Source organism: Podarcis melisellensis, assembly GCF_964234715.1.
Source record: "Podarcis melisellensis genome assembly, contig: HAP1_SCAFFOLD_141, whole genome shotgun sequence".
In the NCBI taxonomy this organism is placed as follows: Eukaryota; Metazoa; Chordata; class Lepidosauria; order Squamata; family Lacertidae; genus Podarcis; species Podarcis melisellensis.
This window is the reverse complement of record NW_028113058.1, coordinates 178933-201371: the sequence shown is the minus strand read 5'-3', so window position 1 is coordinate 201371 and position 22439 is coordinate 178933. Positions and strand designations below refer to the sequence as shown.

The 22439-nt window shown below is 53.0% G+C and overlaps 2 long non-coding RNA genes across 3 annotated transcripts; one reads left to right on the top strand and one right to left on the bottom strand.

Moving 5' to 3' along the window:
• Nucleotides 1-200: 200 nt before the first annotated feature.
• Nucleotides 201-18651, bottom strand: LOC309362397. Of its 2 annotated transcripts, none has more exons than XR_014164947.1 (2): nt 18252-18651; nt 201-2578 (listed from the first exon to the last, which is right to left on the bottom strand). It is a non-coding gene; the product is annotated as an uncharacterized lncRNA (long non-coding RNA). The 2 variants fall into 2 exon arrangements; XR_014164948.1 differs by lacking the exon at nt 18252-18651 and adding an exon at nt 17503-17606.
• Nucleotides 16484-18143, top strand: LOC309362398. Its single transcript, XR_014164949.1, has 3 exons — nt 16484-16887; nt 17046-18002; nt 18099-18143. It is a non-coding gene; the product is annotated as an uncharacterized lncRNA (long non-coding RNA).
• Nucleotides 18652-22439: the final 3788 nt, after the last annotated feature.

The window sequence follows — 22439 nt, the reverse complement described above, 5'->3', positions numbered from 1 at the left end:
GCACCTAGTTTTTGGAGGAGGAAAACAAGAAAAAAAATATTCTGAATCCCAGAAGCCAGAACAGCAAGAGGGATCAATCCCTCTTGCTGTTCTGGCTTCTGTGATAGCTGTGCAGCCTGCATTCGCTCCATAACACACACACACATTTCCCCTTACTTTTTAGGAGGGAAAAAGTGAGTCTTATAGAGCAAAAAATACAGTATTTAATAATTTACAGTGGTGTAAAATAAAGGGCAAAATAAAGAAATAAATAAATATTCCCTCAACTGCCAAAACAAATGGTCTTGTAGCACTGTAAAAACATAACAGATTTTGGGGAAACTTTTTTAAAAGAGTCAGGGGGCCTTGGTGAGTGCTAAAAAGGGTGTCTGAGGGTGCCATGGAGTCCACTTGCCACCCTGGGAACCTCAGACTCGGCCCTAATGATGAAGCGAATCACCAGTCCCTACATAATGGGAACACCATGTGTAACATTAACCCCACAAGAGAGGTTGGTCTTTGTTCTCGGCTGGGAGCGGAGCGATTGAGAGAGTGAGGAGGTGCAGGCACAGTAGGTGAGAGATACTCCCAGGTTGTCCTTGTTGCAGTTCAAAGGCCTGGGACATGCCTCCTTTGCATCCAGCTCCCCAAGGCCACCTGCACGACACCCACCTCCCAAAGAAGAGAATTACAGAATCTTGTGTGCCTTCCATTTCGGGAGAAACTTCTCAAAGGAATATTTGCTCCCTTACAGGTAACGGGTGACCTCTCCTTCTGTTTTAGCTTATTCTGGAAAAACAAAACACCGTGGGTAAAATTTTCTGTGCTGGATTGTTGATATTGTCCTGTGTTTTGGCAGGTGAGTTCGTCAGAGTGTTAAATAAATTTATCCCAACAACACAAATGAGGGATGTGTTCCTATTTGTTCCTATTTCCAATTTGTTCTTTGACTGTTTGTGCATTAAATTGTGCAAAGATGTGATTTCTCCAGGCCAATGAGACATGGTCTGGAGAAAGCAGGTAGAGGAAAGTTTTTCTCCCTCTCATAACGGTAGAACACATGGAGCTGGACGCTGGAAGATTCAGGACACATCAAAGAAAGGAAGTACAAAGCGCACATTATGGAACTCTGTGCCATAAAAGGCAGTGGTGGTCACCAACTTGCAACTTGCGCTCAGGATTTCCCCCAGAGTAAGCCCCATTTCAGCTAGCATACTCTGCACCCTCCTCAAATGCTTTGGCCTGGTTGGGAGATTTCCTGGTAACCCCCTCCCTTCCGGTGGTGCCAATGTTCCCCTGGCCTCGAATGCCCCCTTGACCAGTCACCACAACCCCATTCATCTCCACTGTTGCCACAGTCCTCGGTGCGGGCAGGGGCCACGCAGCCGCTTGGCAGGCATGGCTTGCCTGGGGTGCAGCTCCGGGGACTTGGAAATGTTGGAACGGTTAATGAGTTGCCTCCAAGCAATCTATCTGGTTGGCCAGATTTTGGGGAGGCGGAAAATAAAGCTTTACTTTGGGGGCCACAGTTCATGAACTACACGTTCTCCAGTGCCACACTCACCGAGGAGAAGGTCACCTGCGCTCTTGACATGCTCCAGAGCCGGCCGGGGAGGGCGAGGAGCCCAAGACCTACCTGGAAAGCACTGTGGACTCTTCCGGTGTAGGCCACCAGGGGGCGCCAGGTGCCTGAGGATGAGGCAGGGGTTCGCTACAGGGGACGATGTGGTCGCCGTGGCTCAGCTCCACAGGGAAGCTACCGTTGAGTCCTGCACAGGAAGGGCGGAGGGGTGAGGAACCAGGGGTCATCTAGCCTGACCCCTGCAGGTGGGAACCATAGATATGTAAACAGAGGAGATGGGACCTGGGGGGTCATCTAGCCTGACCCCTGCGAGAATTGCAGAATGACATCTCATCTCAACCGCTCTCATTTTTATTGGTCAGCTGCCAGGAATCCCAAAGGGGGACGGGAAGCAGGGCATCAGTAAATTTCATGATAAGAATGGTATTTCATTATGCTGGCCCTACCAGGCGGGTCAGTGGTCTGGAAATCAATAAATAATAATTATATGATATCACCACGATATGTCCTGCAGCTTAGAAATGTAATATGTGATATCAATACGGAATTACGACAACTGTGCCTGGTGGCATTTCCTCCACACAGGGAAAAAGGCCAAGTACATGGCTCTGCGCCTGTTGGTTTTCCGACCAGTGCCCCAAGCTTACCTTTCTCAGTCATACTGTACCAGGTGCGGAGTTCACAGGCTGTGGCTGCATCACTCATGGTCAGGAAGCAGAGTCAGGCGGCTTGGTTTGCTGCTCTGAGGTGCTCATGTACCAGCCTGGTTGGGGGCTGCCGAGTCAAAGGGGTGCTCTAACTGCTAAGCAATGCTTCTCTGCCTTTCAAATGAAGCAAGCTTACCCTGGTCGGTGCCCAGCGTGTGGCTGAAGGGGGAGTTGGGGCCGCGCACCCAGCCTCTGCCCCACCCTGGGCGCCACCAGTACCCAGACATGCTGATGTCCTCCCAGCTGCAGGCGGTGCCTTCAAAGTCGCAGGCCAAGGCGACACTCGGCGGTGCCAGCCCATTCCAGTAGCCTAGAAGAAGGAATCAGGCGCCCTGAGCAAGCTACAGGGCACAAGTGATGTTCCTCCCATGTGCTACAGTTCCCAGAGTTCCCTAGGAAGAGAAATGGGCTTGGGAACTATATCTGTCAAGGGATTCGCAACCCTCTACACCCAGAGCAAGCAATAGTTCCCAGGGTGCTTTGGGGGACATCGTGGGAACTGTAGTTTGTTCCGTTTCCCAAAGAGACCCTCTCAGAGCTATATCTCCCAGAGTTCCCTTGAGAAAGGTTGTGCAGAATATTCTCTCCCCCCATAAGAAACTACAGTTCCCAGGGTGCTTTGAGAGATGCCGTGATGGGTTAAATACTATCTGCGAGGGGAATTGAAGCACATCTCCCTGATTCCTTTGGTGATGCCAAAACTAGAGTCAATGGATCTTGTCAGAGCAATCCCAGCAGTCACAGGCAAAGTTGCAGGCACCAGCACTTGGGTTCCTGGAGGCAGTCACAGGCAAAGTCACAAATCCCAGCAGTCACAGGCAAAGTTGCAGGCACCAGCACTTGGGTTCCTTAGCTGGGTTCCTCCAGCTAAGAAATGGAGAAGAATAAGGATAATACTGAGGATAATGATGATAGCAGCAGCAGCAGCAACAACAACAAACCAGAGAAAGGCCAAGGCCCCTAAGGCACTGTTGGAACTCCTCCCTGAGGGGGTTGGGGGGCCTCCACTCTTCCTTCTCCGCAGGGACCCCTAACTTCTCCTGGGACCCCTCAAGAGATGAGGCGCTCACCTCACGAGGGAGACCAGTGCCACAAAATGGCCAGGCTAGGCCTGACTGCCCTCAACCAATATGGCGGTGGTGGCATGTCTTCGTTTGCCTCTCCTCCGGTGGCACCTCTTTCCGGTCACTGTGCCTTCATCCAAAATGGCCCCACAGCAGCAGCAGCAGCAAACAAACATTTGTGAGCCAAAATGGCAACGGAGGTAGCAGCCTAGTCAGAACCTCCTGCCTTCAATTAAGTTTTTAATTAGATCTTAGCCATCTTCTGACCCTATGTTTATATTTTTAGTTGTCATTTTGTTTTCTCTGCTTTTAGCCTAATGGTTTTGTCAGAGCCACCCGTTTGGTCCCAGCTCACAAGAGACCCAACTCCGATCCGGTTTATTTACAGAAAGTCTTTATTGAAGATCATGGTTGCGTTTACATTCCATCTTTGTGACTCTACGTCTGTAACGTTAGACCGCTGAAGTCCCCTCTGAATCTGTCCCGCCGAGGCACCAATTTAAGAGGCTAGTCCTGGACCACCTCTTCCTCTCCTTCCTTTTCCGCAGGGTCTTTCTGCCCCCCTGGGTTCCCCCTCGCCGGGACTCTCCGAGGCTGAATCCTCTGACGCCTCTGCCCCCCTCCTTCTCGCTTTGGGGCCGGGCTCCTCCCCAGGGCTCTCCTCACTTCCGCGCGCCTCTACATTTGAACTTGGCGCGCGTACGTTGCTTCTGACCTTTCTCTCGACCGCTACACTGCTCCCGGTGCTGCTCTCCACCCCTTCCGGCTGAGCGCCCTGCTCCGATCTCCTTCCCCTGTCTCTTTCTTGCTCTGCTCCCTCTGACACACTGGTAACTCCACCCCCTTCACTCCGTTCCGGCTGAGAAGCCGGCTCCTGTCTCCAACTCCCACTGGGGCTTCTCCCTTTGCTCCCCTGCTCCTCACTGCTTCCCCCTTGTCCCCCCTTTGGTCTGACCAGGGGGGCCCCCTTTTGGGAGTCCTCTGACTCACTGGTCAGACTCATGGACGACCTTTGGGCATCGTCATCCTCCTCCTCATCTCTCTGGGATTCTTCCCCCTCGCTCTCTGTCTCCTCCCCCATCTGCTCTTCTCTCCCTGAAACCCTGACATCCATCCCCCCCTCGAAGCCCCCCCTTCCCCCCTCCCGCTCGCCGGGGGCCGGTTGTGGAAACTGCGGCTCTTCGGGGGTAGGCTCAGGATACAGGTCGTCTACGTCAATGTTCTCTGCTGGCAGTTCTGTGTATGTGTGTTCGAACTCGGGTTCTTCACCCAAAGGCTTCTCAGTCTCTTCTTCCATTGCTACTTCCTCTGGTGCTGCCCGCCAAGGACCCATCATCCACCTCTTACGCCATTCCTCCTCTGGTTGCTCCTCCCACCAATAAGGGGTTTCCGTGTCCACCCCCGAGCACGATCCCCTGGGCGGGCTTGATTCTGGTGTTCTTTCCTCGGGGGAAGAGAAACCCCTGAACGTGCTATCTGACAATGTGGGTGTGAAAAGCCAGTCATCAAAGTACTCAGCTGGCATGGGTCTATGTGGGAAAAGTGCATGGAACTCTTCTTTCAAAAGGGGTTCGTCTAACGCGTAGCCCGTCACCCAACTATTGGCAGTGGCTGGGGTGCCCTCCCTGGCGAGAAAGTATTCAACCCCCTCCTCCCCCCATCTCGAGTCCAGTATCTCTGTGACCTCGTTAAGGGGTTCGGCCCTAGGCGAACCCCCCCTCTTGGGTGCCCCTTTGCGTGGGTCTGGTACTGTTTCTGACTCTTGAAACCTGTGCGGGGCCTTGTAGGGAGTGAGCACCGACCTATGAAAGACCGGGTGCACTCTGGAGCCTTCTGGAAGGGCCAGGCGAAACGCTACCGGATTGATCCTAGCCTCAACTTGGTATGGTCCTAGCTGCCTGTGTCCTAGCTTCTTCTTGGCTAACGATTTGGCTGGCATAGCTTGGGCCGCTAACCATACCCAGTCCCCCACCTGGATGTCCTCTCCCGCCCTTCTGTGCTTGTCCGCCTGCACCTTATAGGCCTGCTTGGCCAGCTCCAAATGTCTCCGCAGCTCCTCGTGCACCTCTTGCAACTCTGCTGCGAACTGGTCGGCCTCTTGAGGCACCCCCTCTCCTGGCGTTATAAGTCTCGGAAAGGTTCTGGGATGACGGCCATTGTTCGCGAAGAACGGCGTCACCCCGGTCGATGCGTGCTTCGTGTTGTTGTAGGCAAACTCAGCCATCGGCAGGTAGTCCACCCACGCTGCTGGTCGCTGATTGGCGTAACACCTCAGGTACTGCTGCATGATCGCGTTGACCCTCTCTGCTTGGCCGTTGGTCTGTGGATGTCTCGCCGACGCTAGGTCGATCTTGACGTGCAGGATACCCAGAAGCTTCTGCCAGAAGTTGGAAACAAATTGGCGCCCCCTGTCGGACAGGACGGACTGCGGTAGTCCTTGCACTCTGAACACGTGGTCGATGAAGAGTTTGGCGGTCTGTTCTGCCGTCGCCACCTTGGCACAAGGAATGAAGTGCGCCATCTTGGTGAACAAGTCCACAACCACCAGCACCGCCGTCTTGCCCCTGGAGCTGGGCAGGTCAGTAACAAAGTCCAGTGCTACCCTCTCCCACGGTTGCTGCGGCGTTTCCAGCGGTTCCAACAATCCCGCCGGCTTCTGGTGTACTGGTTTGGACCTCTGACAGGTGTCACACCTGGCGACGTAATCCGCCACCTCTCCCCGCATCTGGGGCCACCAAAAGTCCCTGGCCACTAATTCTATTGTCTTCTCCTTGCCGAAGTGGCCCGCACTGGGGGCGTCGTGCAATTGCTGCAGAACCTTTGCGCGAAGTTCGTCGTTAGGCACGTAGAGGGCACCCTTGCGAGTTAAGAGTCCGTCCCGCAACTGGAACTCATCGTCTCTTTGCAACCCGCTGCGGAGCTCCTCCATCTTGGACTGTGCAAATTGATCTGCCTGCAACGCGCGTCGCACCGCGTCCAGGTCGACTGCGATGGCAGCGCACGCCCACGCCTGTGGTGTGAAAATGTGCTTCGCTGCAATTGGTGTCGTCTCCTCCAGGTATTGCGGTTTCCTGGAGAGCGCGTCTGCTATAACATTGGAGTCTCCCGGGATGTATTCTATTTTGAAGTCGAAATCCGCAAAGAATTCTGCCCAGCGCATGTGTCGTTGGGTCTGCAGCCTTGCCGTTCGCCAATACTCTAAGTTCTTGTGATCCGTGCGGACCTGCACTGTGTGCTTGGCTCCTATGAGGAAGTGTCGCCACGCTTTGAAAGCTGCATGAATGGCCAACAGCTCCCTGTCCCATATGGTGTAGTTCCGCTCCGTCTTGCTGAGCTTCCGGGAGTAGAAGGCACCCGGCCTCCAATTGCCTTGCGGATCTTCCTGCAGAAGGACGGCTCCAACCGCTCTGTCTGACGCGTCGGTTTCCACCCGCATGGGCCTGCCGGGATTCACGTGCAGCAGCTGCTCCTCGGAGGCGAAGAGGCTTTTAAGCTTCCGAAAAGAGCGCTCTGCCTGTTCCGTCCAAGCGAACTTCTTCTTCTTGGAACTGAGGGTGTCCGTGATTGCTGCCGTCTCATTTGCAAAACCTTTGATGAATTTGCGATAAAAATTGGCAAATCCGATGAATCTCTGGACCTCCTTCCGATTGCGTGGGCTCTTCCAGTCCAACACCGCTTGGACCTTGACTCTGTCCATGGCCAGCCCCTCGTCGGACAGCTTGTAGCCAAGGAAATCCACCTCCGTCACATCAAACTGGCACTTCTCCAACTTGGCGTACAGCCTGTGCTCCTTCAACCTCTGTAGGACTTCCTTTACATCCTTCTCGTGAGCTTCCGGCGATTCCGAGAAAATCAGGATGTCGTCGAGAAAACATACACACTTCTTGTAGAGGAGTCCCGCCAGCACGTGATGCATAAATGCTTGGAAAACGTGGCTGCCATTTTGGAGACCAAACGGCATAACTCTGTATTCATACGTGCCTAGAGGCGTGAACATGGCAGTCTTCCACTCATCGCCCTTCCGGATGCGGATGAGGTTGTACGCTCCACGCAAATCCAACTTGGTGAAGATCTTACCCTTCCTAACGGTCGCTAGGAGGTCGTCAATCTTGGGCATGGGAAAGGCCTTGGGCTTAGTCAGTCTGTTTATGAATCTATAGTCCACAATGAGTCTTTTTTGGGGCGTGTCTTTCTTCTTCACAAAGAAAACAGGACTGCCTCCCACTGCTTTGGATTCCCGGATGAACCCGCGCTTCAGATTATGCTCTATGAACTCTCTGAGCTCTTGCATCTCGTCCTCAGACATGGAATACAGCTTTGCAGTTGGCAGCTGCGCCCCTGGCACCAGGTCGATCGCACAGTCGTAAGGCCTGTGAGGCGGCAACTTGTCAGCTTCTTTCTCGCAGAAAACCTCCAAGAATCCCTCGTACTTGTGAGGCACTGCCTGCACCATGCCCAGGTGCAGTTGCTGCTCAGCTCCTTCCTCCTGATTGGCTTGGATGCAATGCTGAGCACAATACGATGAGCAGAAGGTGATCTGCCGCTGGTACCACGCTACAGCGGGACTATGCCTCTCCAGCCAACTCATGCCTAACACAATGGGCGTGTCTGACAGGTGGGTGACATTGAAGCTAATGAGTTCTCGATGATTCCCAATCTGCATCACCATCCACTGTGACCACGTTCAGAGGCGTCGTTGCAGGCAGGAGCGCTATGCTATGCTGCTTGACAAATTGTATTCCCACAAAATCTGCATTGCTTCCTGAATCAATCGTGATGGGAACTTCCAGGGATTGTCCATTTGGCAGCTGAAGGGTTGCAGTGAGTTGCACTGCTGGCTTGGGTGGTAAAGGGTCTGTGCGTTGCAAGGGTGCTGGGGACTGTTCTACAGATCCGCCTGGCTGAGCCCCAGTAGCTCTGCTTCCAGCCAGGCACTGTCGTTTCCCTGAGGCTGCTCTCTTTGCACCACTTCCGCTGCCACTGTTGCTAGAGCTGCAGTGTGTTTTTGGAGCCTCTGGGGGCACTCTTTCGCCATATGGTGTGCACTGTCACAGATGTAACATTTCCTGGTCCCTCTAGGCGGCTTCGCCTTCACTGCACCGGAAACAGGGGCTCTGGATGGTGTCTGAGCCCTAGCACCACCGATTTCCATCGGCTCTTCTCCTTGCCTCCCCAAGGGCGAGGGGTGCGTCTGGCTGAAGTCCCTGGGGACAAAAGGGGGGGGTTCTCGCTGGTGCACGCGCCTGGGGTCCCTCCCCCTCGTGCCACGGGCGTCCCTCATGTCGGATTCCTATAGCCAAAGCCCGTTGCACTACGCCTTCTAGGGTCTGGGGTCTATCCCCCCTGGCGATCTCATCCTTGACGGGGGGGCTAAGACCTTCCCAGAAAAGATCTCTGACTGGTTTACTATCCTTCTCCCAGCCCAACGCAGTTAGTAATGCAAAGAACTTGGAATGATATTGACGTACAGTGGCTTTGCCTTGCCGCAGTCCGTGCATCTGTCTACGCGCAATATCCACATCCACAGAGGACTGGAAACAAGCATCCATCGCTTTAATAAATTCATCAGAATTGCGGCGGGCAGGGCCATCTTCGCGCCACAAATTGCGCAGCCAAGCTCTGGCCTCCCCATGCAGATGCGAAATTATGAACCCCACTCTCTCCTCCTCATCTTTAAAATCATGACGGAGTAAATGCAGTGCATACACGACGTCTGCCCTGAAGTTAGGGTAGTCTTGCAGGTTGCCATTAAAGTGCGTAACTAGGGCGCCCCCCCGCCGTCCAAGTGCAACGCCCTCCGATCTGGAACCCGGGACCCCTGCCCTGCCTGCCTGCTCCCACCTTGTTCGCAGGTCCTGGCAAGCCTTGTCCAGTTCGTCATTCTTCTTCTGCGATGCAATGACTGCAGCTGTGAGTTCGGTAACTTGATTCCTCAGCGTAAGCAGCTGTTCCTCCGCGCTCATGGCTGCTCCCGTTGGTGAGCTTTGCAAAAAAAAATTTTTGCGTTCTTTGGAGGGGACTTACTGTCAGAGCCACCCGTTTGGTCCCAGCTCACAAGAGACCCAACTCCGATCCGGTTTATTTACAGAAAGTCTTTATTGAAGATCATGGTTGCGTTTACATTCCATCTTTGTGACTCTACGTCTGTAACGTTAGACCGCTGAAGTCCCCTCTGAATCTGTCCCGCCGAGGCACCAATTTAAGAGGCTAGTCCTGGACCACCTCTTCCTCTCCTTCCTTTTCCGCAGGGTCTTTCTGCCCCCCTGGGTTCCCCCTCGCCGGGACTCTCCGAGGCTGAATCCTCTGACGCCTCTGCCCCCCTCCTTCTCGCTTTGGGGCCGGGCTCCTCCCCAGGGCTCTCCTCACTTCCGCGCGCCTCTACATTTGAACTTGGCGCGCGTACGTTGCTTCTGACCTTTCTCTCGACCGCTACACTGCTCCCGGTGCTGCTCTCCACCCCTTCCGGCTGAGCGCCCTGCTCCGATCTCCTTCCCCTGTCTCTTTCTTGCTCTGCTCCCTCTGACACACTGGTAACTCCACCCCCTTCACTCCGTTCCGGCTGAGAAGCCGGCTCCTGTCTCCAACTCCCACTGGGGCTTCTCCCTTCGCTCCCCTGCTCCTCACTGCTTCCCCCTTGTCCCCCCTTTGGTCTGACCAGGGGGGCCCCCTTTTGGGAGTCCTCTGACTCACTGGTCAGACTCATGGACGACCTTTGGGCATCGTCATCCTCCTCCTCATCTCTCTGGGATTCTTCCCCCTCGCTCTCTGTCTCCTCCCCCATCTGCTCTTCTCTCCCTGAAACCCTGACAGGTTTATTGTTTTACTATTTTATTATCTTCTGTTTTATGGCTCAACTCGATTTAGCGTAACAAGGAACACTAAAGAAGGTAGATTGCAGTCTTTGCAACTAACACACAGCTTTCATCCATTGAACATAAGACCTGGCCTTGATCTGATAAAAGGTCCAGTAATGGCCGACTCTGAGATTGTGCACTCCTCTCGCTTTATTGGCCGAGGGAGCTGGCGTACAGCTTCCGGGTCATGTGGCCAGCATGACTAAGCCACATCTGGCAAACTAGAGCAACGCACTGAAACACCATTTACCTTCCCGCTGGAGCAGTATCTATTTATCTACTTGTACTCTGACATGCTTTCAAACTGCTAGGTTGGCAGGAGCAGGGACCGAGCAACGGGAGCTCACCCCGCTGCTAATTATGCCTGCTAGAAGGAAAAAACGAGGCATTAAGAGCCAAAACAGCATATCGTATTTTTCGCTCTGTAAGACGCACCAGACCACAAGACGCACCTAGTTTTTGGAGGAGGAAAACAAGAAAAAAAAATTCTGAATCTCAGAAGCCAGAACAGCAAGAGGGATCGCTGCACAGTGAAAGAAGCAATCCCTCTTGCTGTTCTGGCTTCTGGGATAGCCGCGCAGCCTGCATTCGCTCCATAAGACGCACAGACATTTCCCCTTACTTTTTAGGAGGGGAAAAGTGAGTCTTAAGTGAGACCCAAGCAAGGTGCAGGTAGGGCTGGAATGGAAGGCCCGCAAAACCCGGAAGGACGTGCAGAGGTTCCTAGGGTTCAGCAACTTCTACAGGAGGGAGAAGAATCAGACTGGGAGGCCCACCCCGCGGGAAGAGATCGGAGCCGGTGGGAAGCGGGTTTTGAATCCTCAGAGGAGGGCGACAGCTCCTTCTGGGGATTCCCCACATCGTCGGCCGAGGAAAGGGATGAGGCTGAATCAGAAGGTCGGGCCGGGGGTGGAGGGGGTCCTGGGGGGAAGGTGGATGTCAGGGAACAGCCATCGGAGCTAGAGGCGGAGGGAGGGCTCCAGAGGGATGCCGGAGAGGGTCCCAGCAGGGAGAGAGGCAGCCCATCTGCTGAGGAAGGAAATCAGCGTAACACCAGTGGATTAGGGGGGCAGATGGGGGAATCGGAGAGGAGGCTCCAGGACTCTTCACCGGAGACCAGCGGGTAGAGCACGGGTCCTCCGCTGCCCACACCCTCTTTGTGCAGAAGACTTCCGTGCAGGGAGAGTAGGAGAAGACTTGGTGTCAAAGAACTTCTTTGCTGGAAGAAGTTCAAGAAACGCCCACTGACGGATTCTGCCAGCGACTGAGACAGCCACAAAGTGAAGGGCTGTCCAGACAGAAAGGGTTCAATCAGGTAACCTAGCCAGGAGTGGCGGCAACTTATGCATGAGCAACCCCTAGAACCATTACAGATAACTTTTAAAAAATACAGATATTCTAGACTTTGAGGGTCATGATAGCAGATAGATGCACATCTAAGGTATGAGAAGACGAAAGTGCATAAATGGTTTGTGAATCATTTGGTAGGAAACCAGGAAAAGCAATTTATGGGAAAAATATAAAAACTTGTTAGAGCAGAAGACATCGTGGTGGCTTTCCCCAGTGAAGTGATATCCCTGAGAAAGACTAATGCAAAAAATGAATGGGCAACCTATAGAGAGTTGCTTATGGAAGTAGAGCAACAATTGAAATTGAAAAAGTTTTGAGGATATAAGGCAGTAACAGACTGGTTGCAATATCAATTAAATGATGTGTTTAAAATAGATAAGAAAATTGGATTCAGTAAAGAAATTTCAAGGTTTGAAAAATCTTTAATGGAGAATAATGTGGTTACTTTCTAAAATGTATAAATTGTTGCTAAAGTGGCATACCAAAGATGAAAAAGTTAAATCAGTAATGATACATTGGGCACAATATATTGGGAATAATATCCAATTTTCATCTTGGGAAAAATTATGGAGGGTTAGAACTGCTTCAAATGTTTGTTGGAAATGCAAAGAGAAAGAAATGTGGTGGACAAAAGCATTCTGAGAAATGATTTATAATGAATTGAAAAAAATGTTTAAAGTAACGTTTGCGAAAAATCCAGTGTCTTTTATTAGGTGTTAAATAGTGGGTAGACATAGCAGACAACGCAGCGATTTCTCCAAAGCAGCTCTTTATTTGTAAGCTGGAACAGAACTGAATAGCAAACAGCTCAGCCGGCCTGCTTTTATAGGCAGCTGGCTGTTAACATTGTAGCAACAACAACCCAGGGTTTCCCGCCTAAAGTAACGAACGCGGATGTCAGAGCCACCCGTGGTCCCAGCTCACAAGAGACCCAAGTCCAATCCAGTTTATACACAAAAGTCTTTATTGAAGAACATTGCTGGTTTTACATTCCATCTCCGTGGCTCTACGTCTGTGACATCAGACCGCTGAAGTACCCTCTGAATCAGTACCGCCCCTGCACCAGTTTAAGAGTCTTGTGCTGGACCACCTCTTCCTCTCCTTCCTTTTCCGCAGGGTCTTTCTGCCCCCCTGGGCTCCCTCCCGTCGGGACTCCTCAGAGGCTGACTCCTCTGACGCCTGTTCCCCCCTCCTTCGCGCTTTGGGACCAGGCTCCTCCCCAGGACTTCCCTCACTTCCGCGCGCCTCCACATTTGAACTTGGCGCGCGTACGTTGCTCCTGACCTTCCTCTCGACCGCTACACTGCTCCCGGTACTACTCTCCGCCCCTTCCGGCAGGACGTCTTGCCCCGATCTCCTTCCCCTGTCTGCTTCCTGTTCTGCTCCCTCTAACACACTGGTAACTCCACCCCCTTCACTCCGTTCCGGCGGAGAAGCCGGCCCCGATCTCCAACTCCCACTGGGGGCTCCCCCTTCGCTCCCCTGCTCCTGACTGCTTCCCCCTTTGGCTCCCCTTGGCCTGACCAGGGGGGCTTCCTTTTGGGAATCCTCTGACTCACTGGACAAACTCATGGACGACCTTGCTGGGCAGAATTCTTCGCGGATTTCGACTTCAGAATAGAATACATCCTGGGGGATTCCAATGTTATAGCCGATGCGCTCTCCAGGAAACCACAATATCTTGAGGAGACGGCACCAATAGCAGCTAAGCACATTTTTGCACCGCAGGCGTGGGCGTGCGCTGCCATTGCAGTCGACCTGGACGCGGTGCGACGCGCGTTGCAAGTGGATCAGTTTGCACAATCCAAGATGGAGGAGCTGCGCAGGGGTTCACAGAGAGACGATGAGTTCCAGTTACGAGACGGGCTCTTGACTCGCAAAGGTGCCCTCTACGTATCAAGCGACGAGCTCCGCGCAAAGGTTCTGCAGCAGTTGCACGACGCCCCCAGTGCGGGCCACTTCGGCAAGGAGAAGACAATAGAATTAGTGGCCAGGGACTTTTGGTGGCCCCAGATGCGGGGAGAGGTGGCGGATTACGTCGCCAGGTGTGACACCTGTCAGAGGTCCAAACCCGTACACCAGAAGCCAGCGGGATTGCTGGAACTGCTGGAGACGCCGCAGCAACCGTGGGAGAGGGTAGCCCTAGACTTTGTTACTGATCTGCCCAGCTCCAGGGGCAAGACGGCGGTACTGGTGGTTGTGGACCTGTTCACCAAGATGGCGCACTTCATTCCTTGTGCCAAGGTGGCGACGGCAGAACAGACCGCCAGACTCTTCGTCGACCACGTGTTCAGAGTGCATGGGCTGCCGCAGTCCATCCTGTCCGACAGGGGGCGCCAATTTGTTTCCAATTTTTGGCAGAAGCTTCTAGGTATCCTGCACGTCAAGATCAACCTAGCGTCGGCGAGGCATCCACAGACCAACGGCCAAGCAGAGAGGGTCAACGCGATCATGCAGCAGTACCTGAGATGTTACGCCAATCAGCGACCCGCAGCGTGGGTGGACTACCTGCCGATGGCTGAGTTTGCCTACAACAACATGAAGCACGCATCGACGGGGGTGACGCCGTTCTTCGCGAACAATGGCCGTCATCCCAGAACCTTTCCGAGGCTCGTAGCAACGGGAGAGGGGGTGCCGCAAGAGGCCGATCAGTTCGCAGCAGAGTTGCAAGAGGTGCACGAGGAGCTGCGGAGACATTTGGAGCTGGCCAAACAAGCTTATAAGGTGCAGGCGGACAAACACAGAAGGGCGGGAGAAGACATCCAGGTGGGGGACTGGGTATGGTTAGCGGCCCAAGCGATGCCAGCCAAATCGTTAGCCAAGAAGAAGCTAGGACACAGGCAGCTAGGGCCATACCAAGTTGAGGCTAGGATCAATCCTGTAGCGTTTCGCCTGGCTCTCCCAGAAGGATCCAGAGTGCACCCGGTCTTTCATAGGTCGGTGCTCACTCCCTACAAGGCCCCGCACAGGTTTCAGGAGTCAGAAACAGTACCAGACCCACGCAAAGAGTCACCCAAGAGGGGGGGTTCGCCTAGGGCCGAACCACTCAACGAGGTCACAGAGATCCTGGACTCAAGGTGGGGGGCAGAGGGAGTTGAATACTTTATCGCCAGAGAGGGCACCCCAGCCAGTGCCAATAGTTGGGTGCCGGGTTACGCGTTAGACGAACCCCTTTTGAAAGATGAGTTCCATGCAATTTTCCCACATAGACCCATGCCAGCTGAGTACTTTGATGACTGGCTCTTTACGCCCACATTGTCAGATAGCACGTTCCGGGGCTTCTCTTCCACCGAGGAAGGAACGGCAGAATCGAGCCCGCCCAGAGGATTGTGTTCGGGAGTGGACACACTACCCTCGGATTGGTGGGAGGAGCAACCAGGGGAGGACTGGCGTAAGAGGTGGGTGAAGTGGCCTTGGCGGGCAGCACCAGACGAAGTAGCAATGGAAGAGGAGACTGAGAACGCTTTGGGTGAAGAACCCGAGTTCGAACACACATACACAGAACTGCCAGCAGAGAACATTGACGTAGACAATCTGTATCCCGAATCTACCCCCGAAGAGCCGCAGCTCCCACAACCTGCACCCGACGGGCGGGAGGGGGGGAAGGGGGGCTTCGAGGGGGGGATGGATGTCAGGGTTTCAGGGAGAGAAGAGCAGATGAGGGAGACAGAGAGCGAGGGGGAAGAATCCCAGAGAGACGAGGAGGAGGATGACAATGACCAAAGGTCGTCCATGAGTCTGTCCAGTGAGTCAGAGGACTCCCAAAAGGGAGCCCCCCTGGTCAGACCAAGGGGAGCCCAAGGGGGAAGCAGTCAGGAGCAGGGGAGTGAAGGGAGAGCCCCCAGTGGGAGTTGGAGATTGGGGCAGGTTTCTCCGCCGGAACGGAGTGAAGGGGGTGGAGTTACCAGTGTGTCAGAGGGAGCAGAGCAGGAAGCAGACAGGGGAAGGAGATTGGGGCAAGACGTTCTGCCGGAAGGGGCGGAGAGTAGCACCGGGAGCAGTGTAGCGGTCGAGAGGAAGGTCAGAAGCAAAGTACGCGCGCCAAGTTCAAATGTGGAGGCGCGCGGAAGTGAGGAGAGCCCTGGGGAGGAGCCCGGCCCCAAAGCACGAAGGAGGGGGGAACAGGCGTCAGAGGATTCAGCCTCTGGTGAGTCCCGGCGGGAGGGAACCCAGGGGGGCAGAAAGACCCTGCGGAAGAGGAAGGAGAGGAAGAGGTGGTCCAGCACAAACCTCTTAAACTGGTGCCGGGGCGGCACTGATTCAGAGGGGACTTCAGTGGTCTGATGTAGAGCCACGGAGATGGAATGTAAAAGCAGCAATGTTCTTCAATAAAGACTTTTGTAAATAAACTGGATTGGACTTAGGTCTCTTGTGAGCTGGGACCACGGGTGGCTCTGACAATAGATATAGCTAGCAGTATGCAGTAGAGCTGCATACCAAATTTGGTCAAATCCCAAACTCAATCAAACCAGTTCAAGGCACAGATCCATCTTCCCTGATAAGGGTTCCATGACAAATCTAAGCTCCAATTCCCTCCACACAAAGCAGCCCATCATATGCCCATCAAAGCACTTTGCCCATTCAGTGACCGGAATGGGATGCTCTATCCCGTACCAATAGTCAATTGAGGGCCAGACAACAGTTGACCTTAATTACATAGTTCTGTGCAGGTTTCTTTTCTTCATCCCTTCACAAACTGCAGATGCACAGTTCCTAATTTAGTTTGCAAATTGAGCATATAGGAGGACCTTGCTGTGGCCCTGGCCCCTGACTCTGGGGTTGCAGCACTCATCTCGCTTTACTGGCTGAGGGAGCCGGCGTTGGTCTGCAGACAGCTTCCGAGTCATGTGGACAGCATGACTAAGCCGCTTCTGGCGAACCAGAGCAGCGCACGGAAACGCTGTTTACCATCCCGCCAGAGCGATACCTATTTATCTACTTGCACTTTGACATGCTTTCAAACTGCTAGGTTGGCAGGGGCAGGGACCGAGTAACGGGAGCTCACCACGTCGTGGGGATATGAACCACGGACCTTCTGATTGGCAAGCCCTAGGCCCTGTGGTTTAGACCACAGCACCATCCGTGTCCCAGTCCACCCTAACCTTATACCATAACCCTAAACCCTACCCCCAACCTGACCCTAACTCCAAAACCGTAGGACACCCCCTTACCCCCTAACCCACAGATACTTCTTGCACCTTCAGGGTTAGGGTTGGGTTTGAGTTAGGGTTAGGGCCAGGGTTAGGGTACCAATTACAATCAGGGTTAGGGTTAAGTTAAGAGTTAGGTTTAAATTAGAATTAGGGTTAAGGTTAGGTTTAGGGTTAAATTAGGCTTAGGTTTAGGCTTAAGTTTGGACAAAAAAAAATCCTTCCAGTAGCACCTTAAAGACCAACTAAGTTAGTTCTTGGTATGAGCTTTTGTGTGCATGCACACTTCTTCAGATACACTGAAACAGAAGTTACCAGACCCTTCTATATAGTGAGAAGGTGGGCTATATAGTGAGAAGGCTTAAGTTTGGGTTAGGGTTAAGGTTCGGGATAGGGTTGGGTTTAAGTTAACATTAGGGTTGGAGTTAGGGTTAAGTAAGTGCTAGGGTTAGGTTTGAGTTAGGGTGAGCATTAAGGTTAAGGTTTGGGATAGGGTTGGGTTTGAGTAAAAGAAGAACAGCAGCAGGAGCAATATAATTATATTATTTATACTCCACCGATCTGGCTGCGTTTCCCAAGTGACTTGTGGCCGCTTTCAATAAAAGGTAAAAACATGAGCGAATGCTCATGAATTTAGAAACTCTCAATTCCCATATAATTCCAAAAGAAGACCTGGGAATTGTAGCTCTGAGCTTCTTTACAGAGGGTTGGACTAGATGACCCTTGGGTTCCCTTCCATCTCTACCATTCTAGGATGCTCCCTGTCTCTCTCTAGCTCACTCACACACTCACTCCTCCTTTTCATGGCAGTTTCACCTTTTTCTGCACTCCTAGCTCGGAAGGGCTGAAGAGGCTACGCTGCCGCCATGTTGGGCGAGGGCGGGGGTACCGGAAGGAGGTGCCACGGGAGGAGAGGCAAGAGGACAGGAAGGGGAGGGAAATGGGCGGAAGAGGCTATGCTGCCGCCATGTTGGGCGAGGGCGGGGGTACCGGAAGGAGGTGCCACGGGAGGAGAGGCAAGAGGACAGGAAGGGGAGGGAAATGGGCGGAAGAGGCTATGCTGCCGCCATGTTGGGCGAGGGCGGGGGTACCGGAAGGAGGTGCCACGGGAGGAGAGGCAAGAGGACAGGAAGGGGAGGGAAATGGGCGGAAGAGGCTATGCTGCCGCCATGTTGGGCGAGGGCAGGGGTACCGGAAGGAGGTGCCACGGGAGGAGAGGCAAGAGGACAGGAAGGGGAGGGAACCGGGCGGAAGAGGCTGTGCTGCCGCCATGTTGGGCGAGGGCGGGGGTACCGGAAGGAGGTGCCACAGGAGAGGCAAGAGGAAGGGGAGGGAAATGGGCGGAAGAGGCTGTGCTGCCGCCATGTTGGGCGAGGGTAGGATTACCGGAAGGAGGTGCCACCGGAGGAGAGGCAAGAGGACAGGAAGGGGAGGGAAACGGGCGGAAGAGGCGCTGCGGGCCAGCAGAGACGTGCCGAGCCAGGCTGGCCCTCTCTCTTTCTCCCACCCACTCTCTCTCGACCCCGCTCTCCCCAGGGGGCAGCCCCGCCCTCACCTGCCCTCACCTGCCTTTCTCCCCCAGTGGCCTTCCTCTCGTGCCCCTTGGCGGAGGGATGGTGCGGGTGGGCTGCGGAAGCCAAACGGAGCCTCTCGTGGGCGACGAACTGCAGCTTGCTGCCCCTGCCCCACGGGCAACCATAGCAGCAACACGCGCGAAGGTGGGGGCCGGCCTTCTCCCTCGCAGGAGAGAGCGACTCTGCTCGCGCATAGGGTTCTGCGCATCTTCTATATGCTACACAGAAAGGGGGGTATTTTGTTAGAGCGTTCCAAAAATATGATGTCATGCCTACCCATGGAAGTGACACAGTCCAGAATCGGGCTACCTGCACCTACCACCTCACTCTGTCTGGCTGGGGTGGGGAACCTGGGGTCCCCCAAAAGTCGCTGGACATTTGACTCCCATCAGCTTCAGTGGCCAGGGACAAATGGGAGATGCAGCGCCCATAATTGCAGCTCTGCTAACTCTTTTCAGTTAAGTATTGCCATTTTTCTGTGTTTAGCGGTCACCAGGCATGTAAAAAGTAATTTCCCATTATTATTTATCCTTCGCATCTTTGGCTCGCCTGTCCATTGCCCCATCCCCATCCTCCTGCATGTCATCTTACCACATGTTACATGAGCTGGGCTCTAGGTGTTGCATACCACAGAGACATGCAGAATGCCATAGCAGAAACTGCAGGTGACTAGTCTGATTCATCAGCAGATTTATTTTTTAATAAAAGCTTTTTATTAGATTTTCATTTCAAATACACAAACAAAATACACAATTATTTCATATCTATTTACATCTGTCTTTCCTTACTCTCCGTAGAGCATTGACTTCCCTCCTTCCCTTCCACAGGTTTTCTTATTCCAATCTCTAATCCACAGTTCCTTAATAGTACCTGAACCATGACATAAGATTTATTTCAGTCCTGCTAACGTCCTCAAACTTCAACAGTTCTCACTTATATAATCCATAAATTTACTCCATTCTTTTTGGTACTTTCTTTCCTCCTGCTTGTGGATCCTATGGATCAGTTTTGCTAATTCCGCATATTCAAACATCTTCGTTTGCCACTCCTTCACAGTTGGTAATTCCTTTGTTTTCCATTTTTGGGCTATCAAGATACTGGCAGCAGCTGTAGCATACATGAATCTTTGGTCTGCCTTCTTGATATCCTCCCCCATCAAACCTAGCAAAAAAGCTTCGGGTATCTTTTAAAATTCGTTATAGATCAGTTCCCAATTTTTTTTCCCATTTTGTCACATGTCCACCACATGTGGTAGAAATCACCATCCTTTTCTTTGCATTTCCAACAAATTTTACTACTCGTCCTATCCATTTTTGCTAGTTTGACAGGTTAAATACCAGCGATATATCATTTTCATTACATTCTCTTTTAGAGTAATGCATGCAGTAAATTTTAAATTCTCAGTCCAAAGTTTCACCCATGCATCATATTCAATGTTGTGCCCAAAATTTATTGCCCATTTTATCATTGCCTCTTTTATCAGTTCATCTTTTGTGTTCCATTCAAGTAAGAAATTGTACATTTTTAAAGTAATTTGGTCCTACTTTCTAGTATATCAATTTGAAATTTGATTTTTTTTATCATCGAATCCTAATTTTTTATAATAATAATAATGATTTTTTTATTTATACCCCGCCCTCCCCAGCCAAGGCCGGGCTCAGAGCGGATTAAAAGCAATAATAAAAACAAGATGAATGATTACAACTTAAAAACAAAAATAAAATACAACATTAAAATAATGGAACATTAAAATATTAAAATGTAGCCTCATCGCAGGAGGAGAAGGAAAAGAAAGGGAAAAAAAGAGAGAGAGAGAAAGGGAGGGAGGGAATCAAATTGGCTCCAAGCCAAAGGCCAGGCGGAACAACTCTGTCTTACAGGCCCTGCGGAAAGATATCAGATCCTGCAGGGCCCTGGTCTCATGAGGCAGAGCGTTCCACCAGGCCGGAGCCAGAGTTGAAAAGGCCCTGGCTCTGGTTGAAGCCAATCTCACTTCTTTAGGGCCTGGGACCACTAGGGTGTTGTTATTTATGGACCTTGAGGCTCTCCGTGGGGCATACCAGGAGAGGCGGTCCCGTAGGTACGAGGGTCCTAGGCCGTGAAGGGCTTTCAAGGTCAAAAGCAGGACCTTAAATCTGACCCTGTACTCTTTATCATCCTTAAACACATCTGTCAGGGGTTCAGAAGGAGAGACACAGGAGGGGGAGCAAATGGAGAGTGAGGAGGAAGAGGACGAAGGGGGTGCAGGCAGTGACAGTTACCAGAGTCGTGACTCAAGCCTCTCTAGCGAATCGGAGGACTCACAGAAGGGAGCACCGATGGCCAGAGCGAGGGAGGTTCCAGGGGAGAAACCTCAGGAGGGAGGGGCCAGCGGGGAGTCCCTGAGCAGCAGCTGGAAATCGGGACCAGCTTCCCCACCTGAGCGCAGTGGGGAGGGGGAGTCCCAGGAGTCGGGACCAGTGTTCTTGCCACCGGCGGGAGGAGAGGAGGCAGGGTTGGCCACGCCCACATCCGGAAGCGGGGAAACGGTCAGAAGGAAGGTTACCGGCTGGGCGCGCGCGCCAAGTTCAAATGTACAGGCGAGCGGCACAGCAGGGAGTCCGGACAGGGAGCCAGGTCCTAAAGCCCGCCGGAAGGAAGGGTGGAGCTCAGGGGGGTCAGCGTCAGAGGAATCGAGGAAAGAGATAACCCCTGAGGGCAGAAGGACCCAGCGTAGGAAGGAGCAGCGTAGGAGGTGGAGCAAAGCGAGAATCTTAAAGTGGTGTGGCTTTAGCAGCGAGTCAGAGGGGACTTAGCCAATCTAGCGTCAAGACGTGGGGTCTGCGCGCCCAGAGCTTGGAAATGGAAACTAAACTTCAATAAAGACTTTTGTATATAAGATCCACTGGGCGTTGGTCCTCTGTGAGCTGGGACCTAGCGGCAGTCCCTGACAACATCGTTCCCTTGATGGTATTGCAGCCATCCTGTAAATTTCTCCTCAATGCAATTATAAGGCTTCAGTTTCCATCCTTTCTCTGTTTTCATCAGAATCTCCTCATATGTGGCTCACCTCCTCTCCATGTTCAATTTCTTTACTGTTAACATTTCAACTGTGAGACCCACCACGGTGTTTTCCTTTCTTTTATTTTTTTATTTTTTTTTACTGAACTTGATTTATTTATTCACTTGTGTCAGAGCTGCCTCTAGGTCCCAGCTCACAGAGGACCAACGCCAGCCGGTGGTAATGTACAAAAGTCTTTATTGAAGTTCAGTTTCCATTTACAAGCCGCAGCGTGCAGCTCTACGTCTAGAACCTAGACCGGCGAAGCTCCGTCTGAGTCTCCGCCCCCTGTACACCAGTTTAAGACTCTAGCCTTACTCCACCTCTTCCGTTGTTCTTTCCTCCTCTGGGTCCTTCTGCCCCCCGGGGTCTCCTCCTTTCTGGACTCTTCTGACACTGACCCCCCTGACTCTTGTCCCTCCTTCCGGCGGGCTTTAGGACCTGGTTTCCTATCCGGGCTACCTGCTGTGCCGCTCGCCTGTACATTTGAACTTGGTGCGCGCGCCCAGCCTCCAACCTTCCTCTCGACCATTTCTGCGCTCTCCGATGGAGGCGTGGTCAATCCTGACTCATCTCCTCTCGCTGGTGGTGAGCAGCCTGATCCCGATACCTGGGACTCCTCCCCCACACTGCGCTCTGGTGGGGAAGCTGGTCCTGATTTCCAACTGCTGCTCTCTGAGTCCCCTCTGGCCCCCTTCTTCCTGGGGTGTCCCCCTAGGCACCCCCCTTGCCCTGGCCATGGGCGCCCCCTTCTGTGAATCTTCTGATTCGCTGGAGAGACTCAGGGTATCTCTCGGACCACTGTCATCGCCTACGCTCCCCTCGGATTCCTCCCCCTCACTCTCCATTTCCTCCCTCTCCTGTGCCTCTGCTCCTGAGCCCCTGACATCCATCCCCCCCTCGAAGCCCCCCTTCCCCCTCCCCTACTTCAGGTGTGGGTTCTGGGTGCTCCATCGTTATGGGGGTGAGTGCCGGATACAGTTCGTCCCCCGTGGCGTGCATCCAGCCGGATAAGTCCGGATAGTCCTCCATGGTCTCTCCGACATCTCTTTGCCTCCGTGCTCGAACCCAAGGTCCTCCCCCAACACGTCCATGTCCGTCTCTCCCCCGGTTGCCTCGGGGGATGTTGCCTGCCAAGG